The 14,557-nt window shown below is 30.3% G+C and overlaps 1 long non-coding RNA gene across 1 annotated transcript in view; it reads left to right on the forward strand.

The window, feature by feature from the left end:
• LOC134695481 (uncharacterized) overlaps window positions 1–12,213 on the forward strand; it is a 46,037-nt gene extending 33,824 nt beyond the window's left edge. Inside the window, exon 3 of the long non-coding RNA XR_010102773.1 lies at window positions 12,176–12,213. This is a non-coding gene — a long non-coding RNA (uncharacterized LOC134695481). The remainder of the gene's footprint in view (window positions 1–12,175) is intronic.
• The last annotated feature ends 2,344 nt before the right edge of the window (window positions 12,214–14,557 follow it).

Consider the following 14,557-nt stretch of genomic DNA (forward strand, 5'->3'; position numbering starts at 1 on the left):
TTTTGCATTGTCTAAAACACTTTTCAAGATTTTAAATGCAAATTTTAACTCTTTCATCATGTTCATTGATAATTCCTAATTTGGAAACTATCAGCAGCATTTTGAAAACTATTTTAATTAGATTATTATTAGAAAAGTTTAATATCACTTTGACTTTAGAATGAAGCTGATAGTTTTCACACATTCAAATACATAAGATGTGATGCAGCAGTTTGATTCATATTAGATTTTATGTGAAAAAGTCCCAGCCTAGCTTTTTAGAAAGGTTTCCATTACCCTTTCAATTGTTCTTTTTATTTTTTCAATGTATTTGCATTAATCGTGTTTCTTATAACCCAAAGAATACTTGATACAGAAATATTTTATTGACGAATTTTAACAAAGATGTTACACGAATCTGTAGTACTGTAACATTTACATGACATTTACATGATATTTACTTCCCTTTGATTTTCCTGTCCAGATCAATATCCCTTAACAACATCACTCAAGTTGACAATTTATATTGTTATTTTGACCAACATTTGTGTCCACCTAGTTTATGTTGACCCTTGTGACATTGTTGTTGTTTCTGTCCATTTGGATATCCTGAGTTATAATTTAAAATTGTTCTTCATAGGCTGATTCAGTAACAGATAATATTGAGTTTTTTTAAATAACTACTATATACTGATATATATAAAATAAATTAGGAGATGTGGCATGACTTCCATTATGTGGCAACTTATAATGCACCAAACATAGACTAAACGAAGAAAATGTAGGTTACGGTACGTACAGCCTTTGACATTATCAGCGATTCTAATACCCATGCATACCCGTAGCTAGGGGGTTTGTGGGTTCGTCCCCTTGAAAACAAATAAGCACTGTTAAAGTCAATGTTTTGTTCGAATTGTGACTGTTAAAGTCGAGTTTGTGAGTCCCCTCTTGGAAATTCCTGGCTACGGGCCTGATACCTTATAGCTGCATAGTATAAGCCATAATTTCAAGTTTGGGCATGAGTATGATGACTAAATGTAAAACAATTCAAATATCAAAAGCCAACAACCTGATCAAATTTTTAACAAACTACAACAAACTAAATAAATGCATAATTAAGTCCTCCAATTTAGCTAAAATGCAATTTTCATTTTTGCAATATTGAGAAAAATCCAAAAATTTAGAACTTGGAGTCTGAATTATTAAAATTTGTCCCATTTTTCTCTGTAATAAAAACATCTCATTTTATTTAAACTTCTGAATGTACAGCAGTTGTTCACCTTTATTCATGCGAATTGGTTACCCCCAAATAATAACATTTTGTAATCAGACGTCTTTTATAAAGATGTAAATGTGTGTAAAATATTAATAGTTTTTGGTCATATCCATTTTACCACAACGTATATGGGTCAGAAATGGTAATTTTAAATCAAGCATGTCAATTTCATCATGTTTATGATGTCAAAGTGACTTTTCTGCACTATACTTTAGAAGTCATAACAGCTGGTTCATCTATCTATAAAATGAAACATACATTGTTATCATGGTAAGGTTTATAAAGCTTTGAATATTTTATAGTTACAAAAGGTGCAATTTGGGGAAAGAAATAAATGTATTGGAAGATTTTGTCATGTACAGAAAACATTAACTAGTTAATTTTCATTGATAGTTTGATTTTGCTACTTTTAGACCCGTTTACACTGACAAAAAAGATCGATCTTCGGACCAGTGTAAACGGGTAAGATCGATCTTCAATCGGACTTAAAAAGTCTACCTCTTGAGATGGTTTTAAAAGGAACAATCTTATTTGAATCTATCTTTCTTTTGGTGTAAACGCTTAGATCGATCACAATCGATCTTTTTTCAGGTGTTTGTTATATTTAGTTAGGAAAATAAAGCTCATACTGGTTCTTTCAATGTTGAAGTGTAAACGCACTGGATTAAATTAGATCGATCTTGATCAATCTTGCTTGTGCAATGTAAACACGAACTGGTCTTTTTAAGACCGATTCAAATTAAGATCGATTCAATTTCATTGCCAGTGTAATTATAGGGTCTTAGTTGCTCTTACTTGACAGCTAGAGTAGGTACCACATAGAAGGAAACTTGTCTTGAAAAATTATAACTAAGGAGTTAAAAATAGGTTTTATGAAAATAGTCTATTTCACTGGTGCAAAATAATTGCCTTTATAAAATTCATCCACCAGAGTTGAAATTGTACCAATAATTTAAGCACAATCTGCTAACCCTTCCGGAACACCTGAGATCACCCCAAGTTTTTGGTGGGGTTCGTGTTGTTAAGTCTTTAGTTTTCGATGTTGTGTCTTCTGTACTATTATTTGTCTGTGAGTCTTTTTTATTTTTAGCCATGGCGTTGTCAGTTTATTTTCTATCAATGAGTTTGACTCTCCCTCTGGTATCTTTTGTCCTTCTTTTAAGCTAGCTGGCTGACGAAACCTACAAACGATTAACCAATCTTCGTGAGATCAACTCTTATATTTTTCAATTTCTTCATTATCAACCCTCATATATAGTTAATATATAAATTATATTTAAATCTAAAAGGCTCAGAATAATAACCAATATCATAGAAAAAATCAGTCTCTTATGAATTCATTATATTATATACTTATAACATATATTGGTATTTCCCTAATAGGGTCCGGGGAAAATGTTAAAATAACAAAATGACACTTTGAACTTTCTGCACTTATATAACACTTTGAACAAGTGTTGAACTTCCTCCACTAAAGTACATTGATTTTAAATGTGATATTTTATCAATATTTGTCAGTGTAAAGTATTTTGTTAAAGTACAGTTCTATGATATTTTCATTTCATTTTTGTAAACAAATCATATTCATGTGTGCTTTATAATCCTCTCCAGTAGGATAATAATGATACAAACATGAATATTTAATGTTGTGGTTGTTCTTTAATATATGGGAGGTGGGGATTAAGTAAAACAATGTTGTATTTTAAAGCAGCTCTTGAAATATTTTGGGACCTTCATATATAAATTAAAATTCTGGAAATCAATAAATAATTCAGGACCTCCTGTTATGTATATTTCAGGAACTACATGATTTCATTTCTTTTATTATTAATAAAGCCCAATTATCAATCAGTCTCAGCACCTAAGATCACCCCCAGTTTTTGGTGGAAATCTCTTTGGTTTTCTGTATGTTGTGTTTTGTGTATTGTTATTTGTCTCCTTGTCTTTTTCTTTTTTAGCCATGGCATTGGCAGTATATTGTCCTTATGGCTTTGATATCCATGGCCTCTCTTTCAGTGACTATACAAGTATAGGACTTTTAAGTCTGTTCACTCTGTTGTCTTTTGTTAGTTAATTTTGTGCATCAATCTAATCTGATGACTGAAACCATTTTCGGTTCTTTTCGATTTATGCGGTTATGTCATTGCATGTCTAAGGTTATTGGAGGGTTTAAGCTCTTAGACAGATGGCTCATAAATCCTGCCACATTCTATATGTGCCTGTCCTAAGTCTGGAGCCTGTAGGTTATGGGAGGGTTTAGCTCTCAGACAGATGGCTAACCCTGCCACATTCTATATGTGCCTGTCCAAAGTCTGGAGCCTGTAGGTTATGGGAGGGTTTAGCTCTCAGACAGATGGCTAACCCAGACTGCCACATTCTATATGTGCCTGTCCTAAGTTTGCACCTGTAATTTGTCCTATCTTTCAGTTGTTGTTGTTGACTCACAGTCTTTTATATTTTTAATTGTTTTGTAATAAATCAGCCTTTTACAGCTCACTATATGGTATATAATATAGATTTTGCTCATTGTTAAAGGCTGTACAGTGACATTATAGACAGGATTTTTTGCTGTGTTGGAGACCCATCTGGTGGCCTTCAGCGTTTTTATACGACCGCAAATTTTGAAAAAATTTTCGTCGTATATTGCTATCACGTTGGCGTCGTCGTCGTCGTCGTCGTCGTCGTCGTCCGAATACTTTTAGTTTTCGCACTCAAACTTTAGTAAAAGTGAAAAGAAATCTATGAAATTTTTACACAAGGTTTATGACCATAAAAGGAAGGCTGGTATTGATTTTGGGAGTTTTGGTCCCAACATTTTAGGAATTAGGGGCCAAAAAGGGCCCAAATAAGCATTTTCTTGGTTTTCGCACTATAACTTTAGTTTAAGTTAATAGAAATCTATGAAATTTTGACACAAGGTTTATAACCACAAAATAAAGGTTGGGATTGATTTTGGGAGTTTTATTTTCAACAGTTAAGGAATTAGGGGCCAAAAAAGGGCCCAAATAAGCATTATTCTTGGTTTTCGCACAATAACTTTAGTTAAAGTAAATAGAAATCAATGAAATTTAAACACAATGTTTATGACCACAAAAGGAAGGTTGGTATTGATTTTGGGAGTTTTGGTCCCAACAGTTTAGGAATTAGGGGCCAAAAAGGGACCCAAATAAGCATTTTTCTTGGTTTTCGCACCATAGCGTTAGTATAAGTAAATAGAAATCTATGAAATTTAAACACAAGGTTTATGACTATAAAAGGAAGGTTGGTATTGATTTTGGAAGTTTTGGTCCCAACAGTTAAGGAAAAAGGGGCCCAAAGGGTCCAAAATTAAACTTTGTTTGATTTCATCAAAATTGAATAATTGGGGTTCTTTAATATGCCGAATATAACTGTGTATGTAGATTCTTAATTTTTGGTCCCGTTTTCAAATTGGTCTACATTAAGGTCCAAAGGGTCCAAAATTAAACTTAGTTTGATTTTAACAAAAATTGAAACCTTGGGGTTCTTTGATATGCTGAATCTAAAAATGTACTTAGATTTTTGATTATTGGCCCAGTTTTCAAGTTGGCCCAAATCGGGGTCCAAAATTAAACGTTGTTTGATTTCATCAAAAATTGAATAATTGGGGTTCTTTGATATGCCAAATCTAACTGTGTATGTAGATTCTTAATTTTTGGTCCAGTTTTAAAATTGGTCTAAATTAAAGTGCAAAGGGTCCAAAATTAAACTAAGTTTGATTTTAACAAAAATTAAATTCTTGGGCCTCTTTGATATGCTGAAATCTAAACATGTACTTAGATTTTGATTATGGGCCCAGTTTTCAAGTTGGTCCAAATCAGGATCTAAAATTATTATATTAAGTATTGTGCAATAGCAAGTCTTTTCAATTGCACAGTATTGTGCAATGGCAAGAAATATCTAATTTCACAATATTGTGAAATAGCAATTTTTTTTTTAATTAAGAGTTATCTTTCTTTGTCCAGTATAGTAAGCAAGAAATATCTGCAAGAATTTTTTTTAATTGGAGTTATCTTTCTTTGTCAAGAATCAACTTAAATCTTTGTTATATACAATATACAATGTATATTCACTTTTTACTACCAACTGATACATTTAAATAATCTTTACCATTCAGTGATAACAAGCAGTTTTTTTACATCATGTATTTAAATGAGTAGTAATTGTTGCAAACTCCATTAGAATATTTTAATTGAAATTAGTTTTGGAATAAGGGAAAGGGGGATGTGAATAAAAAATTGGGTTAAATTTTTCTCATTTGAAATTTCATAAATAAAAAGAAAATTTCTTCAAACATTTTTTTGAGAGGATTAATATTCAACAGCATAGTGAATTGCTCTAAGAGAAAACAAAAATTTTAAGTTCATTTGAATACATTCATTCTGTGTCAGAAACCTATGCTGTGTCAACTATTTAATCACAACCCAAATTTAGAGCGGAATCCAGCTTGAATGTTGTGTCCATACTTGCCCCAACCGTTCAGGGTTCAACCTCTGCGGTCGTATAAAGCTACGCCCTGCGGAGCATCTGGTTTTACTTGTGTCTGGTTGCTGTGTTTCTTTGACACATTTGCCATTTCCATTCTCAATTTTATTCCTTAATCCCCACATTATTTGAACATTTTTGGATAGTTGTCTCTGACTTGCAATCAAACCACATCTTCTAATATATAAGAAAGCATTCCACAGAAATAAGTTGGAAATAAGTTGCTGTTATATTATATATGGAAAGAAAGTTTTCAGCACAAAAGCCACATTAATAGTTCAATGAAAGTTTTTGAAAGCTTGATTGTTGTTGTTTATAAGTTGTTGTCTTTTATCCCATATTACATTTAATTAATAATGCATTCAATTTTGAGTCCATATCTGTAATAACAGACTTGAAAGACTTGATTGTAAGGGGTTGACCCTTGTGGATGGTACTTAAAACAGACATAACCATCGCCTTGCCATTAAGACATTATAAATATTCCCTAGCATTACATCTCTGTGTTTATTGGCAATTAGTTTCACTTAAACAAGGTTAATGTTCTTAGTTTTATTAATATTAAAACATTTCTTTGTCAATATTTGACATAAGGTTCATTCAAGTACAAAACACTGAAGAGTGAAAGTTCAAACCCTTGGACGTCTTTCGATTTATTATAAAAATACTGTTTTTATACAACATTTGTGAAAGAGGATTATGTTAAGATGTTAAAAAAAACTGCTGTGGTTTTTTTTTACAACAGCGATGAAAAAAGGTTTTTATTAAGTGATTCTGGTATACAAATGTTTGCATAAATTAGAATATTTCACCCCAGCATTCTGTGGCATTGTCAATTAATTTAAACTTTCAAATCAATTTGAAAAATTAGAATATAGGCTAAATGTATCTAATGTTATAGCTCTTTTGTTAGGAGGTGTCAATAAAAAGCCTATATACTTGCACTCAATAATACAATAGCAAATAATTTCATATTTGTCAATTATATAAAAATATTACACCATCTGTCAGCAAAAAGTAAATGTTGGAAATTTATTTAATTTTCCTTTTAATATTTTAAATACAATATAAAAAAGAAGATGTGGTATGATTGCCAATGAGACAACTTGATATAATCCACAAAAGACCAAAATGACACAAACATTAACAACTATAGGTCACCTTACCGCCTTCAACAATGAGCAAAGCCCATACCGCATAGTCAGCTATAAAAGGCCCCTATAAGCCGATGTAAAAACAATTAAAAGAGAAAACTATCTGCCTTATTTATGTAAAAAAAAATTGACCGAAAAACAAATATGTAACACATAAACAACAACAACCACTGAATTGCAGGCTCCTGACAGTCAGTTTCAAAGGTTCTTGACCTAAAATTTAGATTTGGTTTAAAAAGAAAAATCATTACTTATAAAGGGTGCTCATCCAAAATTGTCCATAAATTTGTTATGGTATTCATAGATAGGGAGATTTGAATATGAACTACTTTTTACAGCTTAAAAGACTCAGGGCTGTGCTACATCAAATACATGCACCTAAATAGATCTAGTATAAATTTATAGTATAATATTCAAAATTAATTCACAGAAAAAAAATCCATAAAATTTTACTCATGATTTTAAAATTCTTATGGAAATTTGCATTGTTAAGGGAGATAACTCTCCAAAAATGGCAGAAATATCAGTAAAAATTGATATTTATTTTTAACTCTACCGCTTCTATTCAACAGGATGTATTCATTCTTGATATTTTATCCCTGTTTAGAGTATAACAAACAACCCTAAAGATATCTTAATTCCTATCTTTTTATCAAGCTACAACGTAGATGTTGACCATGCATTTATTATATTTTTCAACATGTCAAGGTAAAGAATCTAAAATTGAATATAACTTATTAATCATATATTAATTTTTTTGTTGTTTAAAGTTTCTTTAAACAAGGTACTAAGGTGCTGAACAAATATAATGTACAAATACAATCATTACCAAATATTCACATTATTTTTTTCAAAATGGTCACAAAGCCATTATAAAGTTTGAAATTTCTTAAATGAAAACTGTATCCCAAAAAAATTAAAATACCCATAAGTACATTTCATGAAATGAAGATTTAATATAATAAAGTCAAATACAAACTAATATTACCCCATCAAAGTATAATATTTTTCCTGAATTTACAGAAAATCCACCAAAAACTGACAAAAAAACCCTCAATTTTGCGGAGTTATCTCCCTTTCCCATGTAAATTTCCATAAGAAATTAAAAATGCAAAATTTGAGTTTTCCTCAAGTTATCTTTTATGGGATTTTTTCTGTGTATATTTGGGGTTTAATGCTATAGATTATAACTGAAACATTTTCTGTTGCTATTAGTTTGAGGTTTGAGAAAGATGTGAGGATTAAAAAATCCTGTGGTGCAGTGTTTTAGCATCTGAAAATAACATGATGGTATAGCAACAACATGTATTGTATACAGAATTGAACCAATGGTGGATCCAGAACTTTTCATAAAGGGGGGGGGGGAGTGCTGACTGACTTAAGGGGGGCTCCAGTCATGCCTCAGTAATTCTATATATAATCAACCAAATATATCCTACAAAAGGGAAGCCTTGGCCACCCAGGTCCCCCTGGATCCACCTATGCTAACCTGAAATACTTGAGCTTGCAATAACATGTTATATTGCACTTATATTTAGTGCAAAGAATGCTTCGAAAAAAGGACCATGAAAAAAAATATGTTTTAAAACATCTGTTTTTAAAACTTTACCATACAATGAAAGGTTATTGCATAAATTTCATAGGTACATACTGTTCTTGTAAGAATATTTATTGTACTGAATGTAGCATGTGCAAATTAATTGAAATATACTTATGTACTGAGGCAATATTCATCAATTATTATTCATACAATAACCCTATATATTACAGTACAAGTCAAGGTCAGGTTAAAATGTCACATAAACAAAGGAAAAGGAAAACAAAAAATAAACAAATACATTAAAGTCACTGCTTTCTAGAGAACAATTAATCAACTGGCTGAGCTGTACAACTTGTTTATAAATGCCATGACCTAAGTGTTAACCACTGTTTAATATATTTTACCAACATTTATCACAAGTGTAAGTGGAACCCTCCTGGTACCCCATTGTGTGACTGACCAGAAATGACCAGGTCAGACCACTCTGAATGTGACTTACAACAAAATTCCTTAGTTAAATAAACAGATGGTACTAACAATAGCTTGTGTCGCTGGGAAACACATTATATTTCTTTATGTTTTGTGATGTTGTTGTGAAAGCCAATAACTTGAAAATAGCTTTTTGATGGCTTTGTTATAATGGGTTTCACAGTATATAGTTATGATAGTGGAGTGACGGTTTTTTGTTTTTTCTTAAGAAAATGTGTTGCAAAATTAAATGCAGAATGCACTGTTTATTATAATGAAAGATTTCGATATATGATCAAAGAATATATCAGAAGAAATGCATTTCTACATGTTTTTGGATTACAAAATAGAAGCCCTTCATGGGGATGATCAAGTAATCGCATAATCACAAATGTTTTACCAATATAATCACATAATAATTAATCTTTTTTTTAGGGGAAATATGTTTTCTGGTCTGTGGGTCCGTTCGTTTGGTCGTCCGTCTGTTCATCTGGCTTCAGGTTAAAGCTTTTGGTCAAGGTAGTTTTGGATGAAGTTGAAGTCATATCAACTTGAAACTTGAAACTTAGTACACATGTTCCTTATGATATGATCTTTCTTATTTTTATTCCAAATTATAGTGTGAGTAGGGCATCTGTGTACTGTGGACACATTCTTGTTTAAAAAGGTTATAAAATAATAAAAAAAAAAGTTCTAGATCATCAAATAATCAAAAAGTCATGAAATAGTTGGTCTGGTAATAAAATAATCACATAATCACTAAAAAAAATTACCTAAGTAATCAAATAATCAAAAACTCCATGAGGTGACTCAATATAAAAAAAACCTCACAGACAACACCCTTGAAGCATTTAAACTTTTAAATAAGAATTAGACATTATATTTTTTTCAATTGCTTATAAATTAAAGCTTATATTATACATGATAAATATACATATTATATTTTTTTTGTATGAATGAATTAAAGATAAAAATGTATAGTAACAGCTGTGGAGCCATTTTACTATTTGTTTGTGAAAAAAGTATCATGTTTGAGTGCATGCAGTATAGATGATTTTGCCCTTAAGGTTAAGGTGGTACATAACACTAAAGGGAGATAACTCTGTAAAAATCAGCTGAATGTTTCAATCACATTCCATTGCTTTAAAAGGAAATATCATTAGTTTCTCAATGATCAAAATTAGTGCTATGTCAAACTGCTATTATTATAATAACCAATGAAATTTTTCCAATTAAGGGTGTGGTTCAGTCTTATTTTTTTTTTTACTATGTCAAAGGGTCAAAGTAAATATTTTGTCAAAAATTTTATAAAAATTTGAAACAAACCAAATTAATTTTCGTCAAGCTGAGTATAACAATACTCTAAATAGGCTTTACATATTTTGTATTCTTAGGCATCTGAGTGTGGAAGTTGAAGGCACAAGGTTGGGTTAAAAAGATTGATAATTATGTTAAAATGACTGAAAAAGCCTTGAAAACTAAAAAGTAGATGACCGTTTCATGCTTTGCTCAGCCAGACTTTTACCGGACATTATAGAAATGACAGGAATATATGACCGTTTTGGAAGCCTTGATCTGTAGTCTTAACTGTATATGTGGAAATAGCATGAGGAATTTTCCTCCAACAAGTACTGGCCACTTTCAATTTGTTTGAGGTGTATATATATACATTTGCCTTTATTGAAGATCTCATTGTGATTTTGAGATGAAGAACAGCAATAAAAGTACTGATTCTTCCTTTTGGTTTTTTTTTTACAGATAATGTTAGCAGTGCAGCTCCAGAGGCTCCAGAAATTTTCATAAGGGAGGGGCCCTACTCAAATCAGGCTCAACCAAATCTTCCCACTAAAGAGGTGGTCTGGGTACTGTTAGCCCTTCTCCTAAATCTGCCTCTGTTTGGGGAATTTTGATCCATGAATTTATAAACCATATCTTTCTTTTTCACTTCAACTTACAGTATTACAACTTGACCCTATTGTGCCCCTTAAATGAAGAGGATATTTCTTCTCAATGAAAAAATATCTACCTGATTGAAGTAGATTGTTTTCGATTACAAGAAGAATTGTAATACTACTCCAGGGAATCTAATTTAATCTGAGTGATGACCATCATGTTAAGATCAAAACAACATGGCATAAAACCCACTTGAATTCATCAGATGGCAAATCCATTAGTATAAGATAATTATGATGCTATATGTACTGTATATTTAATAATTATTGTATTCAATAAGTGCTGGCCTATATTCGATATTAAGTTTGAAACCACCATTGTTTAAATTTATATTAGGTTTGAAATTACCATTGGTTTTTAAATTGAGTTTAAAATAATCAAATCCTGTAAATTTGAATTGAGTTCAAATTAGCATAAATAATATTGTGTAAACTTAAATTGGAGTTTAAAATTACTATTGAGTAAATTTAAATTCACCCTCAGAGTTTGAAATAACCATAATTTATATGTAAATTTACTTTGAGTTAAATTTACCTATTGAGTAAATGAACAATGAGTTATAGAAATTACCATTGTGTACATTAATACATATTGAGTAAAAAGTTATCATTGTGCAAATTTACTTTGAGTTTGAAATTACATTATAGTAAACTAATGATTCACTAATATTGATTTAAAATTACATTGAGTTAGGCAAAATCTGCAATCAAGCCTGCATAAAAAAATGCATACTTTGCTATTTATATAAACATTTAAATCCATGAAAAATTGAAAAAAAAGAATAAGTATACTATTTCCCTGTTGTAAATTTGAAGGTGTTTTTGATGTCATTTATTGTTTATCAGAGGTTTTCTAGTGCAGGATTCCAGATGGAATAAAATTTTCAATCTTTACAAAAACGTCTTGTTTTAAACTGATCAGGGTAACGTCTTTAGCCTTGAGATTGCAAGTAAAAAAAGTACAACATATATTCACGACCTTTTCAATTATCATCATAAATGTCTAAAATAAAATGATCAACCGAAAAACACCAAAAACACGAACAATTTCCTGAATTCTGACACTCAGAGACCAGATGACATTTTCTGAGTCATTTATAAAGATTATCATAGTCTAATATAGTGTTAAAGCGTAATAATAAATATGACATGTTCACAGCCTTAAAGTACAAATGGTCAGTGAACTTTCTAACAAAGTATTTATAACAGTAGTATTATCAATAATTAGTAGTAGGTTCAATATCCTGGCTTATAATACATTAGACTCTCTTCAATTACATAAATCTATATTATATATTTACAGGTAGCATATACATACTTAGTTTCAAGACAACAGACCTGTAACGTTACATGTAAGTAACATTATATATTATTCAGTGTGGATTAAGGATTATTACAAGGTTCAAATGTCTTGAAAATCTGATATTTTTTTAAACAGGTCAAGGAAAGTGTTTCATAAGTCAAAGTTTTATGAAAATTAAAGGTGTCAAATCTATTTTAGTCTTAAGTGTTGGGTACCCCCATAAGTAGAGCAGGATCTGTTTTACCCTTCTGAAGCACCTCAGCTTGCCTTATGGTTTTCCATTGTTCAATGTCAGAGCAGTGTTTTATGGAATTTGAATTATCTTAATTAATCTTTTAAAGCCATGAAGTTATATTTTTTGACTAATTTATTTTATTGCCACCTATGTAGAACTTTGTATATCTTTTTATGGTCTGTGTTTTTTGTACCTTTGAATGATGTATAAAATTGTGTCAAATTTGCCATCATGATGTTCAAATAAACATAATAATAAGGCTAGCTGAAACTTCATATATATGTATATAAATAGCAAGAAAAAAGAGCAAACAATTCAAGACAGCACAGTTTGATTTCCTGTCACAAACATAATACAAGAATGAGTTGAACTTTGTAACAGCAAATTTAAGTAATGATTAATATTGATATTATATGTAAAGTTATAAATGTCTATCCATCAATTTGATCACCCATGTGATTATATACATTATAGGAAAAAGTAGAATCGATAAACAAAGGTCACAAAGGACTATTTTTTTACTGGACATGTTAACTTTTTTTCTTGAACTCTGACCAAACAGAAAAAAATCGATAAAAAGATGTCACGAAGACATTTTTTGCGTTATAAGACGATGGAAAAAATTTCATGAACTCACATTCAAAGATATTTTTTTATACTGGACACCTAAACTTTTTCTTAAACTCATTAAACAGAAAAAATTTTAATTAGGATGTTACATTTTGGACATTATTTTCACTGGACATGTTAATATTTATTCATGAACAGATAAACATTTTGTAAAGATGTTACATTATAATGATAAATACTTTTTTTTCCATTGACATTCTAAAAAAAAATCCTGAACTTGGATCAACCAGGAAAAAATATGTAAGGATGTCGCATGAAGGTCATTATTTTTTATGGACATTCTTACTTTTTTTTCTTGAACTTCGATGAAACAGAAAAAAATCTGTGAGGATGTCACATAAAGGACATTATTTTTCTCAGACATTCTAAAAAAAATTCTTGAACTCAGATCGTAGACTGAAAAAAAAATCAGTCAAACAGCTGGCCAAGGGTATGTAAAGTTTATGTACCTAATCTTGTCCTTCAAGTATCATGTATTTATTGGTTTATAGTGTCAGGGCACAGTGTATAGAAAGCTAAGGACTATTTTTAGAGTTTGTCATTTTGTAAACAGTAAGTTTCTTTTAAACCACATCAATAAAATCAAACTTTACCATGGTTTGGGTATTTGATAAAGATATTAAAATTATATAAAGTAGTATTCTGGTGTGCTAAAATAGTCATTTATGAGATTTTATAGAGAGTTTTGTTCATGGTACATAACACTACAGGGAGATAACTCTGTAAACATGTTGAAATTTTAATCAAGTTCTTTTGTTAAGGAAAAATCAAGCTTTTTTTTTGGCTGTTCAAAGAAGACCTCATTTTGCAATTCAAAGTACTGTTCTTTAAGTCACAAATGGCTTATAAAAGTTCCAATTAAGAATTTAGTAATATAAATTAATATTTGTTGCATGGGTTAATATTTTTAATTGATTTTACAATTTTTTTAAATTTATTTTAAAATAGCTTTTTAATTATATAAGTGCAATAAAGAAACATTAAATTATATTCATTTGAATTTCTTATGTACTAAGTATAACTATGGTTAGAAGTTGACATTGTTTTACTGTATAAATGTCCCCTGAATTGGAGAAGATCTAGTGGGCGCAGAACATTTGAAAAAGTAAAATATTTAAACGGTTGATTTAATGACAAAAGTTTTGTTCAATTTCTACCAAAGACCAGTGATGGGTCATGGCTGTTTGGACAATACTCTATTAAATGTCTAACACAATTTTCACAACTTATTGAAATGCGAGTCATTTATATGAATGCTCTTTAATGAGATAAATTTTTAAAATTCTTCGCTATTTACAATAGCACATCAAACAGTTGACCTAACTATATTGAATTTCAGTTTAATTAGAGACTTCAAAATCAAGTCCATTTAATTGTGTTTTCGTTGCTACGGTTACACACTAATTATGATCACATCCTATATACAACCAATATGTCTCTTGCGAGAATAAATAAAATGGTGATCTGAAAGCTTTGATCTTATAATACACAGAATTGTATTATTTCAATCATTCAAA

The sequence above is a fragment of the Mytilus trossulus genome, chromosome 13 (assembly GCF_036588685.1).
Source record: "Mytilus trossulus isolate FHL-02 chromosome 13, PNRI_Mtr1.1.1.hap1, whole genome shotgun sequence".
Lineage (NCBI taxonomy): Eukaryota > Metazoa > Mollusca > Bivalvia > Mytilida > Mytilidae > Mytilus > Mytilus trossulus.